The sequence below is a fragment of the Cannabis sativa genome, chromosome 9 (genome assembly GCF_029168945.1).
Source record: "Cannabis sativa cultivar Pink pepper isolate KNU-18-1 chromosome 9, ASM2916894v1, whole genome shotgun sequence".
In the NCBI taxonomy this organism is placed as follows: domain Eukaryota; kingdom Viridiplantae; phylum Streptophyta; class Magnoliopsida; order Rosales; family Cannabaceae; genus Cannabis; species Cannabis sativa.
The window spans coordinates 39705380-39715407 of record NC_083609.1 but is presented as its reverse complement, the minus strand read 5'-3'; positions in this window follow the sequence as shown (position 1 = coordinate 39715407).

The window sequence follows — 10028 nt, the reverse complement described above, 5'->3', positions numbered from 1 at the left end:
TCATGCAAACATCAATCACTTCAAATTTCTTATGTTGATTACTAATCAGATTGTAAAGAGTTTTATTTAGGGCATAAAACCCAACAGATATATGGTAAGCCTTATTGTCTCGAAATGTCTTGCTGGTAATGGAGTCGAGTAAACCTTGATGGCAAGCTTAAGCTCGTCATATGTCTTTCAAAGGTTGATAATGCTTTTACTTTAATTCTGACAACTACAGTTTTTGGTGACAATATGATCTTTTTCGCGTGCATGCCCTCCCACGGAAAGGTGGATGCCTTGCTATCTCTCACTTTGGTCCACCCATCTGTTATACTTAGTTTGTATAATGTGCACTATACACTAAGTATTTCCATTGTCGCTATATCTCTTCCACGTGATGAGGTTAGTGCCTCGCCTTGTACACCTGAAGTTACATGGTTTCTCATCGAGGCATAAGGCAAAAATTTGAACATTTTTATCTCACATAAGACTGTTCAGTTAGACTAGTTGTAAACATACCCTACTAATTATGCTTCCAACGAGTTATTCCATTTCAAGTGTAATTATGATTATTCTTCCCAGCCCAACACGTGTCTTTCTCTGATGTGCTCGCCGAATTTCAGGTATACCAATTGCCGCTTAAAAAGTTCTTTTCTAGTAAAAAGTACTTTTTAATGATTACAAAGAGTAATTTCGTCATGATCCCTTTTGAAAAGACGCATGTCCTCTGATTTTGGCGGTTGTACAGTTTCGAGGTACATCAGCAATAAATGACCATCTTTTCCACTTCCACTTTGAATTCTATCCGTAGGATTAAACATTTTCTTGATCCGACAAAGTCGATATCATGAGTATAAAGTAAGAAAAAAGGAACCACCTTTGCATTATCTCTGACATTTTAGAATGTCTAAACAATTCTTTAGCTTTTTTACTAAGAATCACCATCGAGTTCGTTTGAGGATTTGCATGCCATCCCTGTCTTTGACATTTTTTCTAAAAGTTTCCTTCGACTTCGTCTTCTCAAAGCGATCCTTACTACATTCGAAGATTTGTAGACGGAATAACTAGTCATTGCCCTAAGCCCTAACTTCAAACAGTAAGTTGTTATTCTCATTTACATGCTTGTTACATTGTGTTTAATTGCTGCTTACTTTGTTTGTATCATTGCAATCTCATTTGGTTTTGGTAGTTTTAGGGTTAAACTGTATTTAGGTCCACACTAGGGTTCAGGCAATATGTAGGTCTTTTTAGAATCTCCAGCTCACCACCTTCGGGTTTGATAAATTTCTCTCTAAGGATTGGGACTGCTTTGTGCTTGCAGCACTGTCCCACTATGGTTCAGGAATTTATCTTTAGAAGAGTTGGAATTTGAGTTTTTTACAGAATCACCCATCCCATATAAACATACCCCTTTGAAACCCACCTCCAAATTAGAGTTGAACGATGCTAGGGTTAGGGAACATGTAGTGAGTGTTGGGTTTTGTGCCCTAAATAAATCCCATTTCAATATAATCCGATTTACTTATTAATAAAGATCAGAAATAACATTTTATGTTGCATGGTTCCCATGATTTATTTCATGATTATATGTATATAATGTATGAATTCTATTTAAGTCCAAAACATATGAATTTGTTAATGATTATAGTGTTGTCGGCACAGTAGAATATAATCTTAATTATAAGTTCGAAAATTAATTCCCTGATTTGTCAGTTCACTAGATTTAGATTGACATGATAATCAGCGATAGGCATTCTTACACCTTGGATAAGTGTTATGTCCTTTCCTGGGCATTGGCAAAGTTTACCAGTATCGGATGTATGGAGTATACATCGGAAGGGACCGATATTGAACTTTGATTAGATATATCAAAATTTACAGTAATATCTATTAATTCAATATCACCTGTTGATCCTAGATCAAATGATCTTAATCCTAATGTGGTTAGGTTCGATCTCAAGAGTATTATACATGTTCTTTGATTTGTTAGTTAAGCCTACTTTTGGGTTAGGGTGATACGTACATTTTGGGAACATGATAGTATAATTGAGTGAGAGCGCTAACATAAATATGGAGTCTATAACTTCTATAGGAATTTAGAAGTGAAACGATGATATCCTTCGAGCTTGGCTAAACAGAGATAAATGGTGGAGATCTCATTTCACTTCGCTGAAATATCATTTATACGGAACTAAGTGTTTTAAGGATAAAATACATTGAAGGTGTAACGGTAACTTAGTGCCTATTCAATGTAGTGTTGGGTTTTATGCCCTAAATAAAACTCATTTCAATATAATCAGATTTACTTATTAATATAGATCAGAAATAACATTTAATGTTGCATGGTTCACATGATTTATTTCATAATTATATGTACATAATGTATAAATTCATCTGAAACCCTTTTCACATACTTGATCCTGTTTATTGTGCTGTCAACACATTAGAAAGTAAACATGACTATGTGAATCAAGTTTCCTAGATTTATCAGACATAGGGTTTTACTGATATGATAATCTACAACAGAGTTTACTTGCATTTGGAGAAGTGCTATGTTCTTTCCAGAGCATTGGTTAAAGTAAAGCTCAGGTTGGATGCGTGGAGTATGCATCGGAAGGGACCGATATTGAACTTTGACTTAGATTTATTAAACTTACCGTAATATCTATTCAAGTCAATATCGCCTAGTTGATCCTAGATCAAATGATCTTAATCCTGATATGATTAGGCTCAATCTCGAGAGGCTATTCGTGTTCTTTGATTTGTTAGTTAAGTCTACTTTTAGGTCAGGGTGATACATACATTTTGGGAATACGGTAGTGCAATTGAGTGGGAGCGCTATCATAAACATGGAATCTATAGCTTCTATCTGGCGAATAGTAAGCAAAGGATGATCTCCTTCGAGCTTTACCAAGCAAACATAAATGGTGGAGTACTCATTTCACATAAGCTGAAATATCATTTATACGGGGTCAAGTGTTTTAAGGAATAAATACATTGTAGGGTGTAACGGTAATTTAATCCCTTTACAGTGTAGATCATTCATATAGAGGACCAGTGATCAAATTAGGATTATAACAATGGATAACTAATGATGTGTCTATATGGTGGAACATATAGAGCATTCTATATAACTGAGAGTGCAATTCTAAGTTCTATGCGTGGATTCAACGAAGAATTAATAAGTTAGTGAATTTTAGTAATAAATTCTTGATCTACTTATTGGAAGCTCGGTTATATAGACCGATGGTCCCCGTACTAGTTGAGATAATATTGCTTTTCAGACTCATATAATTGGTTTTGATTAATCAATTATAATTCTCAAATTAGACTATGTCTATTTGTGAATTTTTCACTAAGTAAGGGTGAAATTGTAAAGAAAGAGTTTTAGGGGCATATTTGTTAATTATGATACTTTGTATGGTTCAATTGATAAATATGATAAATGACAATATTATTTAATAATTATTTATAGTTATTAAATAGTTAGAATTGGCATTTAAATGGTTGAATTAGAAAATTGGCGTTTTTGAGAAAATCAGATGCAGAAAAGAGAAAACTGCAAAATTGCAAAAAGTGAGGCCCAAATCCACTAGTATAGGGCCGGACACTTTTATAGGAATTTACCTCTGATATTTTCATTATTTTAATGCCAAATAATTCAAACCTAACCCTAGTGGAATGCTATAAATAGATAGTGAAGGCTTCAGGAAAATTACACTTAAATTTTCTATTTTTCCTTCAGAGAAAAACCTGAGCCTTCTCTCTCCCTATCTTTAGCCGCCACTTCCCTCTTCTTTTCTTCTTCAATATTTCGAAATTCTTAGTGTGAGAATAGTGCCCCCACACAGCAAGTGATACCTCAATCATAGTGAGGAAGATCGTGAAGAAAGACTTTCAGCAGGAAGGAGTTTCAGCATCAAAGATTAAGAGAAAGAGATCCAGGTTCAGATATTGATAGTGCTCTGCTACAGAAAGGAATCAAGGGCTAGATATCTAAACGGAAGGAGTCATTATATTCCGCTGCACCCAATGTAAGGTTTCCTAAACTTTATATGTGTTTATTTCATCGTTTTAGAAAGTTCATATTTAGGGTGTTAATAAACATACTTGTGAGTAGATCTAAGATCCTGGTAAAATAATTTCCAACAACTGGTATCAGAGCCATGGTAATTGATTTATTTGCAAGAAATTTGGACTTTAAAACGATTGTTTGTTTGTTTTTGGATGGTGTCATGTTGTATTGAGTGTTATTTGATGATTGATTGGTGTTTGTGAATTTTCGTTAAAATTAGTTGAATATCTATTTCTAGAATTATTTTTATTGGATAGTATGGAAAAAATTAAGCAAGTTACTTTTTTTACAGAACTCAATTTCGATTTAATTTGAATTAGTTATGATTTTTTGAAGATTCGAAAAAATCGGAGTTGTGCTGAAATTTTCCTACGATCGCGAAAACTGTCCGTACAGCTCGCAATTTTTTCGTTTTTCTTCGTTTTTTCATGTTTTTTCATGGAATTAACTTCCGATTTTTTGTGTAGTTCTGTATTTATACTATTACTATTCCTAATTCAATTCTAATTATCATTTTGAATTAATTTAATAATTTTTAAATTTAATTCAAGATATTAGTGTAATTTGAATTTAAAAATAGTTAGTATCTATCTTTTTTGCTTAATAATATATCTTATTTTTAAATTTGATTATATCTTATCTTATTTTTAAATTTAAGGTCACATTTTAATATTTTAAATTAAATTATTTTTAAATAATTTGACCTTATTTAAATTTAAAATAAGATAACAATAATCATGTAATTTTAAATAGATGTAAGATATTTTGCTAACTTTTAAATTTTGTTATTTTATTTATTTAAATTACATTTAAAATCTGAAAAAGATATTCATTTATCTTTTTTTAATTTTTTATTTAATTTTTATTTATAAAATAACATTTAATTTTTAAAAGTAGTTAGCAAATTTTGAAATGATATTGAGGTTGGTTGAAACCTAATTTTTCAAAATTGTCGGTTTGATTTTAAATTTCGAGAATTTTTTAAATTTTTTTTACGAAAATAAATTTAAATTAATTATTTTTCGAAATTATTTATTTAAAATTAAATAAATCCTACATCCAACTATCCAGCTAACCTTGTTGTAGGAGTATGTGTTTTAGCTTATTTGTAAGTTTTCAAAACCTATTATTACTTGATTGCAAATAGCCATGGTTACTTTTTGCCAGATCTAATGATCTGATGGCTCCCTTGGTCAAGTAAATAATTTGTAACAGGTATATTTACAATCTTCTTTCATCTGTGTATGACCTAGCAACATGATAGGACCCATCCAAAGTCTGCCTGTGTGAGCCTATGTGTTTAATTTTATTATAGATGCATATAGGTTGCTGTTGCTAAAATAAATTATCATAGTTCTTGATAGAATTTATTTAGGCCCATTTAGTTTTTGGGCCTATTCAATTAATAACAGTTGTTCTTATTAAGGTTAAATTCCTCTCTTTGGGGCCTTGTGTGAGAGTTGGGAGCCATAGTAGTGGGTACGACATACTGAACCCAGCACCCCCTCACATGAACCACCCCAATTGTGAAGGCCCATTTGCCTGATTTGAATAACTGTACTAGGTTAATTAAACTAGTTTAACCTAATAAAATTGATTAGCAACATAATTAATTTCATTTATCTTGAAATTAATTTAAGAAAATTATAGTTTAAAGAATTTTTTATTCTAAGCTAAACTATATGTATTTTCTTGTATTTAATTAAATATAGAATTATAACCATGTAGATTCTTTCTGGAGCTTAATTTAAATTTTTCATTAAATATTCCTATTTAAGTTGATATTTAGTTATCTTCAACTAACCAACTTAAATTTGAATATCTTTTGGATTTAAAATTTCAAAATTAAGTTGAGGAATTTTAGGCATTGGTTATTAAGATTCTTTAGATATTTTTTAAGTTAATATCTTTTCGAATATTATCTTAAAATGGAATATTTTCAAATTAAGTGGTTACAACTTAATTTTTGATATTTAATTAAATTTAAATTTAAAAAATATTTAGGTTCTAGATTTTTTCTAATACAACCTAAATTACATATTTTTTCAAATTTTGTGGAAAAGATACTTAGTCAAATAAGATATTTTCTAGATAGTTATTTCTAGACTACTTATTATTTCTAATATTTAAAAGGAAAATATTATACATTGTGAAATTAATTATTTATATAATTAATTTTGGTACAATTTATTTTAAGTATATTTTTCCTAGTATTAAACTAGAGATTAATAATTAAGCCTTATCTACACTTAATTATTTATTTCTTGAATTTAATTAACTTGAAAATTAAATATCTAAGTTGATTCTCATCATCATACTTAAATATTTCTTTTTCATGACACTTAATTAAATAGAAAATTATTTTTAGTTGAAATTTATTTTTTCAACTAAATTTAAATAATTTTCAAAATATATTTTTTCTTTATTTTATTAATCAAATTTTGAAATTGCATTTCTTAAATGCTGGAATTTTGAATTTTATTTGAAAAATAGATTAAAGTTGTAAATTATTTATTTTAATTTTGGACCAACTTAAATCAATAATTTTTTCATTTAATGATTAATTAAAATAAATTGAATTAAAGTATATTATTAGAAATTGAATTAATTAGTAAAAGGAAAATCTAGATAGATGATATTTTTGCTTGAAGTATTTTTCTAGTGTATTTAATTAAATAGAAAATTAATATTTAAGTGGATTTTCATCATCATACTTAAATATTTGAAATTTTTCTTATATATTTAATTAAATAGGAAAATTATATTTTTTGTTGTAAATTAATTTTATTAATTAATTTCGGGCCAACATTAAATTAGAATAATTTTTCCAGGATTAATTTTTTATTTTAACTTGCATTTTCGAAAATTGTATCCTTGAATACTTTAATTTTTTGAAATGCAATATATATTTATAGAAAATTAAATTTGAGTTCTAAATTAATTTAAATTAATTTTGTAACAACTTAAATTGAATATTTTTCTAAATATTTATTGGAAATTATTACTAAGATGGAAATAATTCATGTTATTTTCATATCCATCTAAGTAAAATTTATAAATATTAAATTAAAATTTATATTTAGAATTTTTCATTCTAAATTGGAAATTTTAAATAAATATATATTTAAAATAAATAAATTAAATAAAGAGAATCAAAGAAAATACAACTCACTTTAAATAATGAGCTTGATTATTATTAAGATATTCGATCTCCATTGTTTGTCTTACAAAAGTTAAATGTTTTCAATATAACCTCGAGACGCTAGACTTCGTCCCCCTATGGATAATTATTCGTTGAACGCATTTAACACCGTAAGATTTCATTTGAGAAGTGTTTTGTGAGTTTTCGTCTCTATTTAGACTCTCCCCTACGGTGACTACTTAGAGATAAACTCATAAAACATGAAACAATGGTGGAAGCTCATAAAATAAGAATAACCTTGACTCTCGCCTACCGGGACAACGTTGGATTCTTATTTTGATCGAATAAAAGGTTGCTAGAATGGTTTCTATCTTAGATGAATTTATATTGAACCATGTTATTTTCTGTTATTAAGTTGTAGTTTAATTTCGAATCTTCATTGTTGGTCTAACATGTTTGTTTTTCTAATGAGATAAATCCCTAATGGATTTTCACCATTAGACATACATAATAGTGTAAGATCTCGAAAGATAAATATTGTATATGCAACATCTAGCTGTTCATCAATTGATGACACCTTAGACTAGTATTTTTACAATATGAAACAAGAAGATTACATAAATAAGATTACTTTGTCTTTCGCTAATCGAAGCATTGTTGGATTCTTATTTATAAACGAAATTATATTAATTCCTCTTAGCTTATTCATTTCGAATTAGCTCAATAATATATCATTGGATGAATGGTCTATAAATCATTTCATGTGATTATATTTTCTCTTAAGAAATTAAATGACACATATGATTATAATCCCGAAATTCTATTCCCAATTGATATAAATCCTCAATCTTAGAAATCTCCTACTTGTATGGGCAAATCTGACTTAGAGTTTGTATTAGAAGTGCTGGTCCAAGATAGAATTACTCATTATATTTGGTATAGATTTAAGTCTTTGACTTTAATTTTAGATTCCAAATAGAAATTTTCTTATATTTCTAATTCCAGAATACAATACAATTACACTTTCTCAAGTGTTTAATATCCATCTTCTATTAATGGATTAAAACTGTATGGAATATGAGTTAGGTATTCTGTGACCAGGATCCACTTGCAATTTCTAAGAACTCTTTGATGTAACTAAACCTATGTCATCAATAGACACTACCACATTTTTTTTAATCTATGGCATTTGTATCTTGTTCATAGTGGATTTGACAAGATCAATCTCTACAAAGAGTTAATATGCCTATATCCATTGAAAGTAGTTCATCTCATTCGCAGATGGATGTACATTCAGGAGTGGATATGAGTTTTTCGTTGTAATCTTAAAACGATAACTCTAGATTATACCTTTTAGCAAAGAAATTTGAAATGTTTGAAAAATTTCATTAATTTCTAGCAATGGTTAAAACCATTAAGGTAAGTGGTTAAAGATCTTGCGAACTGATAGGGGTGGAGAAATAGTTAGTAGATATGCAGTTCAAAGATCATTAAATTGATTTTTGAATTATATCCAAACTTACCTCCCCAGAAATTCGAGTTGGATATTGATGATTAGTTACTAGTCGTTGCCTAAATCCTTCTATGGTAATACAATTTCAGAATGATGCAATAGTTGGGTACTTAATGTAAATCATTACTAGATTCATGGATGACCTAATCGAAATCTTAAGAAAAGCTAGAACTGTTAACCATGGTTTGCATGTTTGTTAGCTATTCTAAGTGATTAAGGGTGGACCATCCCATAGTCATTGTATGAGAAAGTGTTTGTTTCAACAAATACTAATTTTCTAAGAAAATGACTAAGTCTGAAAAACAAAGTAGCAAATAAAGGAGATATTTTTTTCTTGATTCCATAAGTGTTCTATCATGTTATTCGATACATGATGATCCCATTGCCTCTGTTGTCTTAACACAACCGAAGAGGTCAATACCATTTAGTTTTCTTAGACATAATTCACGGTACCTTGTTGTAGTGGGAGGGTTTCTAGGAACTCACCTTCTTATGACTTGGAAGAAACTAGTTATTCAAATCCATTGTGAGTTTAAACAAGTAATGGATTGTCAAAAAAAGAAACTAAGAAGAAAAGCCAAGAGAACTATGGTTTGATCCATTCACATGGAGTAACCTAAAGTTTTCTATTACAAGGACATAAAAGGAAATTTTCGTTAATAAGTCTATTCAATGGACTTAACAAAACTTCTTGTTCCTAATATTATAGGTTTGAGTTTATCTAAACCTATGGCTTGTGGTACACCTGGTAATTACTTACTCTAATGCAAGCAACTTACTTTAGTAAGATGCTGAAGCATTTTCTTTTTTAATGGAAATCTATAGAAGCTTCTCAACTTGTAGACACAAATTTTATTTATCTAAGGAAAAGTCTCAACTATTCCAGAAACGATAAAGCTATCAAAGAATTTCTTAAATCAACAGTGAGAGGTCTCGGATATGCTTTAGTATACCTTAGACCAGACACCTGCTATTGAGTGGGAGTAATGAGTAGGTATCAGATTAATCCAGGAGAGGAACATTGGAAGACAATCAAGTAAATCTTAAGATTAAGAAGAGGAACTATATGTTAGTCAATAAGGGTGTATTTAAAACTCTTAGACTACACCACATCAGAATTCGAGACTTGCCTTTGTGCTAGAAAGTCTGCTGATAAGATGGTGATTACTCTGGGGGTGGAGTGGTGATTTTGGAGAACTGTAGAAACCTATCTAAACTCTCTTAGTCTACCAGAGAGAGACTGAGTGTTAAAGTTGCGAGAAAGGTAGTTATTCAGTCCAAGGAAAGTTCTATACATTTGTGGTACCGTTCCAACT